The sequence below is a fragment of the Vipera ursinii genome (genome assembly GCF_947247035.1).
Source record: "Vipera ursinii genome assembly, chromosome: 2".
NCBI classification, from domain to species: domain Eukaryota; kingdom Metazoa; phylum Chordata; class Lepidosauria; order Squamata; family Viperidae; genus Vipera; species Vipera ursinii.
Window position 1 is genome coordinate 229180968 of NC_139513.1, and position 14718 is coordinate 229195685.

Sequence of the window (14718 nt, forward strand, 5' to 3'; positions counted from 1 at the left end):
ATCTTTTCCTCAGCTGGTCTATGTGTCTTTTACAGACCCTATTCCCTTCCCCCTCAATGATGTATGATAGGGGACCTAAGATTTCAGTTACCACCCCAGGAATCCATTTATCCCCTTGGGCGTAGTTCCTGGCCCAAATCAAGTCCCCCACTTCAAATGTTCTGTTAGGAATGTCTAATTCAATGTTTGGTTGGAGTCGGTCGGGGTGTAGTCTGTCCAACTTGGTCAAGATTTTTCTTCCCCACCTCATTTCAGCTGGACTTTTCCCTGTAGCCGAACAAGGGGTTGTGTGTTGAGCCAACAAGAACTCAGCTAGTCTCTGATGCCAGTCACCTCGAATGATTCTTTTAAGCGCGTCCTTCGTGGTCCTCACGTTCCTTTCAGCCAATCCGTTGGTGGAGGGGTGGAAGGGTGCAGAAGTCTTATGCTTAATCGAGTTGGCCTTGAGGAAATCCTGAAATTCAATAGATGTGAATTGTGGCCCGTTATCAGACACTATTAAATCCGGCAACCCATGAGTGGCAAAGAGGCCCCTTAATGCCTGTATTGTTCTGCCTGCCGTTACTGAACTGACCGGTACTACTTCTAGCCATCTAGAGTAGCTGTCGACCACTACAAGGAACGTTAACCCCTGGAAAGGTCCAGCGAAGTCAATATGAATCCTGGACCAAGGATTCCTAGCTAGCTCCCATTTATGTGTGCGGATGTGTTGTTGTTCAGGCCTGGAACGTTGGCACAGATGGCAATTGGCAACGCATTCCTCAATGTCTTGGTCCAATCCTGGCCACCACAAGTGACTCCTAGCTAAGGCCTTCATCCTTACTATTCCAGGGTGTCCCTCATGCAATTCAAATAGAATAGCTGATTTGTGGATTCCTGGGATTACTACACGAGTTCCCCAAAGTAAGCAACCCATATGAGCTGATAGTTCATCCTTCCTTCGGAAAAATGGACTGTATTTTACGTCTGGGTTGGCGTTGGGCCAACCGCTCATGACCCAGGCCATTACTCTCCTTAAGATGGGGTCCTTATTGGTTGCCTCAGCTATGTCTTTAGCAGTTAGGGGCAGATCAGGAATATCTTGTAGGGACATTACTTGTCCCACTGGGGCAGGGTCCTCCTCTGTTGTGCTAAGGGGCAATCTGCTAAGAGCGTCTGCATGACCCATGTCTTTACCTGGTCGGTATTGGAGGGAAAATGAATATGCTGAGAGGAAAATGGACCATCTCAGCATCCTGGGAGACATAATTTGGGGAGTCTGTTTATCTGTGGTAAACAGTCCCAGCAGGGGTTTGTGGTCTGTCAGTATTGTAAAGTTCCTGCCATACAGGTAGTCGTGGAACTTTTTAACTCCTGCCACTATGGCTAAAGCTTCCCGGTCAATTTGAGCATAGTTCCGCTCTGCCTTGGTTAGTGTGCGGGAGTAGTAAGCAATGGGTCTTTGCATTCCCTGGGTGTCTAAATGGCTGATTACTGCCCCAACGCCATAAGGCGAAGCATCGCACGCCAGGTAGATTGGTCTATTTTCTATAAAGTGGGTTACAGTTGAGCTACTGGAAAGGATATCTTTTAAGGTCTGGAAACTCACTTTGTGCTTGTCTTGCCAATGCCAAGGGGTCTTCTTATCTAAAAGCCTGTGCAGTGGTTCTGCAATGGCAGCCTTATGTGGCACAAAAGTGTGATAAAAATTTACCAAGCCTAGGAAGGCCTGTAGCTCAGCCTTGTTCCTTGGTTCAGGAGCCCCTTTTATTGCTTTAATTTTTTCAGGGGTAGGGTGGACTCCGCTTTTGTCAATCCTGAACCCCAAAAAATCAGTGGATTTAACCCCTATGCTACATTTTTCCTTTTTTAATTTTAATCCAGCCTTTCTAAATCTACCCAGTACCTGTTCCAGCCGCTCTACTAACATTCCTTCATCTTTTCCAGCTATTAGGACATCATCAAAGTAAGGGCATACTCCAGGTATGCCCTTTAAGGTCCTCTCCATCACTTCTTGGAAGATGCCTGGAGCAGCTGCAATCCCAAATTGCAGTCTGTGGACTCGGAACGCCCCCTTGTGGGTAACAATTGTTTGCGCCTCTGCAGCCTCTTTGGAAACAGTCAACTGTAAGTACGCATGCGCCAAGTCGAGCTTGGCGAAGATGGCGGCGTCCTGGATCGTGGCGAGGACCTGCTTCACCGTCGGGACCGGGTAAGCATGCTTTTTCATTCCAATGTTGAGGGTCGCTTTATAGTCGGCGCAGATCCTCACATCCCCATTGGGTTTGAGGGGTGTGACGATCGGCGTCTCCCATAAACCGCCCTCAACGGGTTCTAAAACTCCGAGGCCTACAAGCCGGTCGAGCTCGGCCTCGATTTTTTCTTTTAAGGCAAAAGGTACCCTCCGGGCCTTTAGCCTGATTGGATTTACTGAGGGGTCTAGGTTAAAATTAATGGGGGGCCCTTTGTACTTGCCTAGAGATCCATCGAATACGTCTGCAAATTCTTTGCAGACGGATTCGAGGGTCTTATTTCTAATCACAGAATTTATTCCCCCTATCCAAATTCCCAGGGCAGGAAACCAATTAAGCCCTATTAAGCTAGTCCTATTCCCCTCCGTAACTACCACATCTAAGACCCCCTTAAATCCCTTAAAATTAACTCTAAGGCTGGTCTTTCCCTTTACGATTATTGGACTTTTTTGGAAGTCCATTAATTGAATATTTGTTGGGCTAAGTGGAATTCTTTTTCCACTTAGTTGTTCAATTTTTTCCAGGGTTTCAGTGGAAATTATCGACACTGAAGCCCCAGAGTCGATTTCCATTCTGCAAGGAACCCCTTGCAGAAGGACTGTGATTTTTAATTTTCCGTCCGGAAAATTGTGCCCCCTTCCCTGCCTTTTCCGATTGACTCGGGCCACCTCCCCTGGGTTTGAAAATTTCGCCCGGGATCTAGGGGTCTCCTTGCCACTAGCATTGGGGGTTACCTTACCCTCTGGCCACACATCGACTTCATTCAGACGGGAGTCCCGGACGCGGTTTCTGCAGATGGCCTGGATGTGGCCGGTCTTGCCACAAGCCCTGCACTTGGCGGTGCGGAATCGGCAGGAAGCGCGGGGATGGTTGCCGCCACAGCTGCCGCATCGGTTCTGGGTGTCGTTGTCGCGCGGTCTGGTTGCGGTGTCCCGCCACGGTCGTTGTGCCCCGGTCGGTGGTCTCTGCGGTGTTGCGGGTTGTTGCCGGCGGCCGGGTTCGGGCCCTTCGCTTCTAAGTTGTCTGGGTGCCATCTTCCCAAATCGCCTGGAGACTTCGGCGATCTCTTCCTCCCACTGCTGATCCACCTCCCCGCAGTCCACATAGCCCTCTTGGTTAATTTCAGGTGCTGTCGCCATGCTACTGCGGGGGGGGTCGCGATACCCGGTAGACTCATACGTTAGGAGTTCGTCGAGCACTTCCTGTAAATCGCCAGTAGGTTTGGCGATTATTCTGTTTTGTAATTGTTCATCGCGTAAGCCTAGCACAACTCTGTCCCGAATCCTGATTTCTAAATTATCGTATTTGCAACGAACTGCGGCTTCCCTAACGGCAGCGACGAATTTCTGTATGGACTCCCCCGGTCTCTGATTTCTCTTCTCGAAGATGCGCCGCCAAAAAAGTTCGGACCTTCGGGGAGTAAAGTGCACCTTTAGTTTTGCAAGGAGGTCGGCATAGGGCACGCTGGAGACTGGTTGTGGCTGGCACAGCCCGACAGCGACTCTGTAGACCGGTGTGCCGCAAATTGTCAAAAGTGCCGCCGCTTTTTTTCGGTCGTCGGTGATTCCGTTCACTAACAGGAATCCTTCGACCTGCCCGATATATTCTTCCCAATCTTCGGGGAAGTTAGGGTCAAATTCCTTCAATGACCCGATTTGCGCCATTCGGAGAATTTTTTTTTCCTATTCTGCCGCGGCCGCTCGGTTGACTGTGACTCGCTCGGACTTTGCCGCCTTCATGACAATTCTTCCTAATCTCTGGTCTTCTGTCAATCCCATCCTCGTCGCCAGTTGTTTGGTTCGAATTGACGAGGACTCAGAGTGGTTAACACTGAACGAGTTTATTGAATACACAAAGTCAACTGTCAAATGTCAAATGTTGCAACCCTTTTATAGAGAAAGCGTTTGAACTGTAACCAATACAAACAGTCTGTTTTCCCGCTCCTTGGTTGTGGCGTCCAATGATTGCACCTTATTTTCCCGCTTTAAACCTTGCAAAGCTGCACAGTGTTTGCAATATCTTTTATGGCTTATTGCTAACTATTTACATACACAACAGATTTCACTTGGCCTGACCTAATCCTAATAAAATGAGTTTATATGCCACTAAAGAAAGATTTACTTTAAAGCTAAGAGATAAGGAACAGAAAATGAACATGGTGTCTTTTGTGTCCATCTTTTAGATGTGACAGACTTTACATAGCAAACTAACTCAGAGACCTGTATTTTCAGTTGCATGAAGGCTGTATCCCCACTCTTCATTTTGAGCTGGACTTCTGTAATGGGAAAAAACCCCAGCAGTATTTGTACAATGTAATCCAGTGTACATCTAATAAAAAAATGAGACCCTCTAATACTAATCGGATTTACTTTTGGAAAAGGTTGTATGGGATTTTGGTGTTAAAGCATTTTGATTTTCAACTTCTTTTTCAGTCTATTTAATAGTGAAAAAGAATATTCACTACAATGGCCTCTAAAAGTAAACTCAGGTGATGCCAACAGGATCGGTGCACAAAAAGCATTACTGAGAAAGGAGAGATTAGCAAGGTGATGCAAACTCTGAGGCTTCTTGAAGCTAAAAACAACTGCAACCTTTTGATGTAAAAGTGAAGGTTGGATGTGTGGTGGCTGATTGGCTAAAACTAAACAGATTGTCCTTCTGTATCTCAGCTGCCTTCCACAATTCCTATAATTTGTACAACTAAGGGATACTTCTTGTTGCATCTTGTGAGCTCTTGCATGGTTTCTACTTTCTTGTTCAAGATTGTAGGCAGTGCAAAGAAAAGCAAATATATCATTGATTTTTTATGAATCTGTGATAACTGTGGGATCTGTAGTGTAGAAAAGTCAGCTGCTGATAGGATACCAGAAGGGATGGAATGCAATACAATACAACAATGGTTCTCAATCTTTTCTTCACCATGGTTACCCTTTAAATACCTTGACCATGGCCACAGACCACCAAGTCTTAACTCAAGATTTAAATCATAACATTTCTTCAAGCCTTTGTGGGCCCCACCTGTGAGACATCGCAGTCCCCCAGGGGTCCACGGACCACAGGTGTGGAACCACTGCAATACAACATTAGTTGCAAGTTACCCTTTGATGTATTTCACGGAACCAAATATAAATATCTGGAAATAAGAAACTGGACCAATTTACAGGGAATGTCCAGAAACTTACTATTCTATTTTTTTTAAAATTTTAATTCCATTTATATCCCGCCCTTCTCCGAAGACTCAGGGCGGCTTACAAGCTTAGCAGTAGCCTTCATTCTATGTATATGTCTGCTTATTAGGGCTTTCACACATCCCCAAGCGGCATTATTACAAAGTCAGCTTAATTGCCCCCAACAATCTGGGTCCTCATTTTACCTACCTCGGAAGGATGGAAGGCCGAGTCAACCTTGAGCCTGGTGGGATGCGAACCTGCACGAATTGCAGGCAGCTGGTGTTACTTAGGGAGGCATTAGCCCACTGCTCCAGCAAGGCTCTTTTTTTAAAACGTATCTAAACGTATCTTCTTACTCAAGATCAATTAATCATTTTAATTGAACCCTTGAATCAGGTGCAAACCTTTGAACCATGCAGCACCTCAAATTCAAAGGCAAAGAAATAACTTCAGAACACAGCTACAATTCTCCATATTAGAGGTATGTTTCCCAGAGATATGTTTCCTTTCTGCTACAACTATGGAAGGCAGCTGCATGGTGCCAGGGAAAAAAAAGAGGATTTTAAGCAATGTCACTCCTCTCTAAAGCATGTTTTGCCTTCAGATATGGACTCCTGTTAAAAATTAATAGGAAATATAGCATGCAAAATAATTGCAGTGGTAATAAAAGGATATGTTCCTCTTATGTCCCTATTTCTACTCATTTAAAGCTTTATATACATATTAACTGCTCATAGGAACAATAATGAACAATTTCTCCATTTTGTGAAGATACACTATAATACCAGTTAAAAGAGCCTTGGTGGAGCAGTGGGCTAATGCCTCCTTAAGTAACACCAGCTGCCTGCAATTCGTGCAGGTTCGCATCCCACCAGGCTCAAGGTTGACTCAGCCTTCCATCCTTCCGAGGTAGGTAAAATGAGGACCCAGATTGTTGGGGGCAATAAGCTGACTTTGTAATAATGCCGCTTGGGGGGGGCGAAAGCCCTAATAAGCAGGCATATACATAGAATGAAGGCTATTGCTAAGCAGATTGATTTGTGCTTAGATTGTAAGCCGCCCTGAGTCTTCGGAGAAGGGCGGGATATAAATGGGATTAAAAAACAAAAAAACAAAAACAAAAAAACAGCCAGTCATTTGTGTGTGTAGCTTGAAAATCCATGTGTGTACAAGGAGACTCCTTATTACAGGCAATAGGGAGTACGGAGATATGTAGTTCATTGATATCTACAGCATCACGTAGCAGAAGATGAAAAACCACAACTCTTCATATGTTAAAATCTTTATCCAAGTACAGTATATTGTTTAGGGCATAAATTTGAAGGCTATCCCAAAACTCAGCATGAAAGTCTTAAAATAACTAATAATAGATCAAATAGAAAAAACATCTCAAACTCTATCCAAACATCCATGGGTTTTCTAAACATTGATAACTGACGATAGAATTACTTATGTCAGTTTATAGCACTGAATGGCCTCAGAAATGCACAAGATTTTTCTTCATTATTTTGAAGGACATCATTGATATGTTAAGCAGATCCTGGAAGAATAATAGCTGAAACCCCAGCTCAATATATATTTATTGATCAAAGGAAATGGAAATGATGTAAGAAAAACTAACTGTTAAATGGGACTGGATACATGTTTTGAAAAACATTTTCAAAGAATAATATTTCAAACACTTCTTCTATTATATTTATTGAAATGTATTACATGAGATGTAAAATGTGTATTGTAAAGTTTACCCAGGTTGTTGACTTATCTTAAAAGTTGAAAAAAGGACTTTATGTCAATTTTGGAATGGATCATGCACGTTTATAGTTATGCTCATTATTACATATTTTGCTGTTTTTAAAAGGGCAGAATATATTTTTATGAAATCATGGGTTGTCCAAATACTAATGGAGATAACTCAAGTTTACAAATGTCTTTATATGCTCGTGTTTATATCTTGTACTTATATACTCGCATCAAAAACTTTTCACACCAGAGCCATAAAATTTTGAACTTCATTTACTACACAGTGGCACTAATTATACCGAAATGGTATATAATGTCAAGACAAATTGCTATGGTATAATTTGATGGTACTGTAATCAAATGTTGTTTCCTGGAAGGTCTGACGTTGTTTTCTGAAACACTATGTATGACTATTTGGGTTTTTATTAGGTCATACTTCAAGCCAACATGAAAATCAATGGTACACTTATTATGTTTAGGTTCAAAGGGCTTGAGCTGTGAGTTCAGATAACAGCCTTGACCTTTTTCTTGTTGATATGTGTACGGCATGGGTGAGTGTGTTTCTCTTTTTCTTATTATCTTAAATTACCTCAAAGCTGTTCTAGAATAAAATTTGATTTTAGAATCTAGGAGTTCATAGTCTCTCCACTCCCTTTTGGAATAGAAATGGCAAGCAATTATGCCAGAAGATCTCAACTAATGGTTAATTTCTCCTTGGAGGCTTAAAATGTATCATAGCCAGACTGCAGACCTAATTACTTGCCCTGCACACACATAAGCTAGCAACTGGATGAATCTAGCAAACTTTGTGCTGGACACAAAGACATTTTCTGTCTCTGTCTCTGTCTCTGTCTCTCTCTGTCTCTCTCTCTCTCTCTACTCAGTCCATTTTGTTTTTTAGAAATGACCACCGAAGACCAAACTTGCTGGAGCAAAACTATATAATATGAGCTCTAGAGTCTCAAACATTTGAAAAGTTCTGGGTGCAAATCCCAGAGATTTCCTAAAGTTGTTACCAACTTCCACTTTTAATGCACAGTTCAGCAAGCAGTGCTTTTTTTGTAAAAGAAAAAGGTGCCGGAACTCACACATGTCATACAACCCACCTTGCCTACTCTACAAGGTTCCATCCAAAAAAGGTGCCGGAACTCCGTTCTGAGCGTTCTATGACAAAAAAAGCCCTGTCAGGAAGCATCATGCAGCTGCTCTGTGGGACAGATTGTCATCAGTAAAACAGAGCCACATACTAAGAGAAAATCTAATCTCTCAAGAACTTTATACAATCTAGTATACTATGATTAAAATAATCAATGATGTTTAAATCGCAAAATTCACTTTGATTTTATGCAGAGCTGTAGGATGTTGAAATCATAAACCAGCCCTTATCCCAAGAAGCTATAATGTTCCAAAATCTGGGCAAAACATTTTCTGTGTTTAATGTTTACTGTGACCATGATTAGTTATATTTATTTTAGTTGGGTTTCAGGTAATTTTTTTCAATGAAAATGTCTTTGGTTGCTCTGCGGGATAATCTCTATAGGACAAAAGACAGAAATGTGCCTTTTATTGGCCTTTCATAGACTTTGAATAATATCACATATCATAAAAAGGGACAAAGTTCTCTCAGATGTGGACCTCCTTGGCCTGCCAGAAGGCCGATTTTAAACAATTCAAAAGACTGATGGTGTCACCAGAAGAGGCAAGGCTACATTTTTAATTTTTTTTAATGAGGAATGGGAATTAGAGACAGAATAGTAGCAAGAATGATCTGCCTCCCACAGACCACTCAGTTTTATTTTCACCTTATTATGGGCACAGGAATGGATTCAGGAGAGTGGAATCAAGCTGCTGAAAAATTGGCCAGTTAACAGAATAACAGAGTTGGAAGGGACCTTGGAGGTCTTCCAGTCCAAATCTAGCTCAAGCAAGAAACCCTATACCATTTCAGACAACATCTTCTTAAAAACTTCCAGTGTTGGAGCACCCACAACTTCTGGAGGCAAGTCATTCCACCGATTAATTGTTCTGTCAGGAAATTTCTCCTTAGTTCTAGGTTGGTTATCTCCCTGATTAGTTTCCATCTATTGTTTCTTGTCTTGCTTTCAGGTGCTTTAGTTTAGAGAATAGGCTGATCCCCCTCTTCTTTGTAGTAGCCCCATAGATATTGGAACACTGGTACGTATATGTCACCCCTAGTCCTTCTTTTCATTAAGCTAGACATACCGAATTCCAGCAAATGTTCTTTATATGTTTTAGCCTCCAGTCCGCAAATCATATAAGTTGCTCTTCTCTGTATTCTTTCTATAGTCTCAACATCTTTTTCACAACATTGCAATCAAAACTGGATGCAGTATTTCAAGTGTAGTTCTATCAAGGTATTGTAAAGTAGTATTAACACTTCACATGTTCTTGATTCTATCCCTCTGTTAATGCAGCCTAGCACTGCATTGACTTTTTTGACTGCTGCAGCACATTGCTGGCTCATATTTAAGTGATTGTCCACTAAGACTCCGAGATCTCTCTCACGGTTACTACTATCGAGCAAGGAACCACCTATACTGTACCTGTGCATTTGGTTTTTCTTGCCTAAATATAGAACCTTACTTTTTTCACCATTGAATTTCATCTTGGCCATTGGGGTGTCAAGAGTCCAGGGGGATCAGAAATAGGGTGCTTGGGGCCTACATGGGGCCTGTAGACTAGAAGCACTCAGCTGTGAACTATAATATATTTCTGCTAGGCATGAAAAATAATTGCTAGATTCCAATTGCCTCTTAAATGAATGGCTATTTTTAAAAAGTAAGCTCATTGTGTCACTGTTTAACCTCCTGACAGACCTGATGCGGAGCGTCGTCAAATTCTCTTTCTCCCACACTGTTTAATATCTACATGAAATCGATGAGAGAGGTAAAATGGAAATAACACCCACTTCACATTTTTCTTCCCTCAATTGGAAATGAGACTGTGCTTGAGTATGGTTAAAGACTGGATAAGAGCAAATTAAATGAAACTCATAAAAAACCTAAAATATTATAGACTGGATGTCCAGCTGGTTAAATAATGTCCCAGCTCTTCCAGATGGGGTCATAAGTGCTATACAAAGTTACATTTACACTCTAGAAATGCTTATTGATCTAGCATTGTCATAACTGATATTTCAGTCACAATCTTAACTGCCAGGGATAGTTTGGCCACAAATATTCTCCTATTTACATTCATCCAGTGCAGCCTTATACATATTTCCATTTGGTCAGAAAAGGCTGTAACTTTTCATCAAGAGCATGCTTTTGTAGACATTATTTCTTTTTATTTGTCAGCCAGATGGAATTCCTGTGCATTTCTGGGAACCAGTCCTGTTTTTATTTTTTAAAGCCCTAAATATTTATGGGGAAGTTATTATCATACCTGCTTCATTGACTGACTGACTGATTCACTCATGTGCCATCCAAATTCAAACTGATTTTGGGCAGCTCAGAAGACAAGACAAGGTGATATAAAAATAACAATCTAATAAAATAGGAAGTGGCTGTTCTTGCATTGGTGCTGTACAAATCTTAACTCTTTTCAGATCTAAGAACTTTCTCCAAATAACATTTGTTGAAAAATGATTCAGGAGAGGTTTCCCACAAAGACTATCCAGCATATAGGGAACGGTTGCTGGAATTGGGTATGTGTAGTTTAATGAAGAGAAGGGTGAGGGGTGACATGATAGCAGTGTTCCAATATCTCGGGGGCTACCACAAAGAAGAGGGAGTCAAGCTATTCTCCAAAGCACCTGAAAGCAGGACAAGAAGCAACGGATGGAAACTAGTCAAGGAGAGAAGCAACCTAGAACTAAGGAGAAACTTCCTGACAGTTAGAACAATTAACCAGTGGAACAACCTGCCTCCAGAAGTGGTGAATGCTCCAACACTGGAGGTTTTTAAGAAGAGACTGGACAGCCATTTGCCTGAAATGGTATAAGGTTTCCTGCCTGAACAGGGGGTTGGACTAGATGACCTCCAAGGTCCCTTCCAACATCATCATCATCATCATCATCATCATCATCATCATCATTATTATTATTATTATTATTATTATTATTATTATTATTATTAATATTTTAAAATGTATCTGAATAAGTCGTATTGGGGAGCTATACAATCCTTTTAAAAGATCCATTTCTTTTGTGAGTCACCCAGAGAACTTTTATTATGGATCCAATATTCAAACCCAGTCAATAATATGTAAGCAACATATAACTCTCAATCACACAGAAAAAAATGTAAGCTGCTTTTTCTTACTTGTGTCTCTATTAAGAAAGAGTGTACAGACAATTGCTTTCTCTTAATTATTTCTATATTTAATATTTGATTAAATTTAGACTATCTTACTATGTTCCAGCATAGGCTAGTTTTAAATCAAAAGGCACTTTCAGGTCTGTTTCTTGCATTCTGCTAAATATTCCTTATTTCTTCAAGCTACACCATAAGAAGCACGTGACTGCCTCCTCTGGTTTCAGTATCTTGTTTCCAGCATGAACAGACAGGTAATAACCATTCAGCTGTGCCATTACCTCTTCTAAAAACTGTTATCAAAATGGTCATTATACATAATGGAGATTATTATAGGCAGCTTGAGAGATTTTTTTTAGATACATCAGCATAGAAATAGGTGGCCCTTTTTAGCCTTAGACATTGATAGAAATAATACCAGGGCACAATATATATGGCAAATGTTCCCTTTTATCTGAACGTTGTCAGCAATGAATGCAGTCAGTACTAGTTTGTACTGTTAAATTATATTTATTCAACAGATATATTTACCATTGATTTGAAGGGGGAAAAAATCAGAATCCAGTGCTAATTGTTATATTAGAATACAGAGTTAATAATGAACAACCGCAGCCTTTTTGTTCAATTTACATGGGCTACTAGTAATAGGATGAAATATTGCTTTTTATAATCAGAAGTATTAACATTTTCAAGAATATCCATCTTATGTCAACATTATCTTGTTCCTCTTGTTAAAGTTCTATATTGATTTTCCATAAAATATAAGGCATCTAGTCCTTATTTTTTTTAATATACTTCACTTTTGGATTACTTTCCTTATGAGCTCAGCTCTCGCTCTCTCTAGAAAACTATCGGCTCTCACTGATTCTCTGTTTCAATCAGCTAGTTTTTCTCTATTTATCAGGTTGATTTTCCCTTTTCTTTCAAGCTTCTGACCCAACTCAGGTTTTGTTAGAACAACTGCTCTCCTGCCCTTGCCTCTCCTCTTCACCACAGTATTGTTATGTATTGGAAACTGCAAATCCTTTGTGAATTGTATGTGATGCTTATCACACCATTGGTACTAGATAAATATTTACTAGTCAGGTTCGTTTCTTTGGCATCTCTGGTTTTTGTCACAAATTAGTTTACAAAGCAATCATTTTCACTTCATAAAGCTGCCTGTGGACTTGCAGCTCTGCTTATTTGACATCAGGACCTCATCCAGTCTTCCTCTATTCCCCCCCCACAAGAACTGCATCTACACCCTCTTCTCTAAGAGACTTAATGCCAACAGAAAACCTAGACACAGGTCTATTGCTGTTAAAGCTGAGCTTGATCTACGTCACCTTTTTAATTTTTTTTTACTAATATAGGTAAGACCAAGTGTAAGGGTCATCCCTCAATTCCATTTTAAATCCCCCAGAATACACTGCCATATAAGGCTTGCTTAGAATAATCTTCACTTAGGATCCTTCCAACCTGCAGCCAACCCAGTTTTTGTATCTGTTTTGTCTTTTACAAAAAAGCTCCATCTTTTTAAGGACAGGTGTGCAGAGGCTTCATTCTGGTGATCCCTCATTGTATTAGCAGCCTGGGTGAGATAGTTTCTTGATTCAGAGGCTGATATGAAGCTTGACAAGTTTAACTGCTTTTGTGTACCATTTGACAACTTCTTCTTCAAGCCAACATTTGGAGATTTTTTTTCTGGAGAGTGTTTAGTAGAAATAAAATGAAAAATACCAGTCAGGCTTTTCACAAACCCTGATAGTTGGCTGACACTTCACTGCTTCCTCCAATTTGTATTGGCTTATTTCCTGTACAGGTCCCAGCCAGAAAGAGAAACTCTTGTCTTCAGTTGTGATTTATCAAAAGTTGCTGGAGGTATCTTTGTCTACAAAGGAAATAATGGCAATCAGAAACCAAACTGTTAAGTCTTTTATTAGAATTTGTTATACTGTACTGGCTGAATGATGAACAGTACAATTTATCCATTAATTTAAACAATAAAAGCAATGGACACATGTGAACAGTATTGTTCACTGAATTAAGAGTTGGTTTTGCTTTCATTTCCAGAGCAAACTGCTTTTAGAAAACTGTCATTTTTGTCTGCAGGGATTGATTTGGATTTTAATTTAAGGTTTAGGCAGTCCATCTTTCTTGAGTCCCACTGGCCAGTTGAGCTGATTTTTCTGTGCAATAGCACCCTTTGGCTCTTAAAAGAAGACGAAAAGGGAGCACAAGAAGTTGCTATTTGCGAAATAAATGTTCCATTAAAAAAAAAAACCACAGTAGCAAGTGTAATTTTTGTCACATGGATCTGTTGCTATCACCTCTCACTTTGTGCTGAAGTATTCGCCAGAGCATTTACATAAGTGATTCTTCCTCCCAGCCCTGACATCTGCCACTGAGAATCCTACATTATTCATCAGCGTGCTAATGGCAGGTGATGAGATCTTTTCACGCTACATCCCTCTCAGTAGGTGTTTATTACTCTGTTCCCCAGCAGCCTGCGATTACTGCGGGCCAGAAGAACGCTACATCCTTGCTTGACAGGTAATGGAAAATGCGCTCTGCTCACTTGCTTCACAAGTGCAGATGAAGGTTAGGACGAGGGCAGCTGCCGTCTTGTGGCCTCTAAGATGACGGTCACTTTAAACGTACAGCTATTTTTTTGGAGATCCAGACAAACCATGTCAGCAATGTGGTAATCTATCTTCTTTAACTTCTGCCATTTCAAGGAATCATCAAGGTGCAATAATTTTCCTTCCTGTCACCTGACTCCCTCAGAATCAAGAGTGGAAGAATCAGCAGAAAGGAAGATTGGAGTTTGGTTAGCATCTGACTATGTTGCTGGGAAAATTGAATGACTGTTAAGCAGGATGCTGATGTATGCGCATGTGACATGTAACTGCATCTCTCTCTCTCTCTCTCCTCTCTGCTAGCAGTGAGTAGCCTTGTCGAAAATTGTTAGAAAGAGCTTGGCAATGAGAAACCGTTTCTAATGATTGGGGGAAGAGCCTTGTGACTCAAATTATAGGGTGGAGCAGATCATCGCATGGAAATAAATTTTAATTTCTTTGTTTTCAGTCAAAGTAAGAGTTCCATTTACTGAAATGTTTCATTGCAATCAATTGCTCTGGCTTTTTGTTGTTGTTGCAGACAAGACACTGTTAGGAAAATCAAAATAAATGGAAGGTGATTGCTGTAATTTAATAAATTTAAGAAACTATCATATCATTCTTTTAACCAACAAAAGATATTTTTTTAGAAAGATTGGGACACGTTGACAGATACACTTTCATACTAATTATTCTGAGTTTT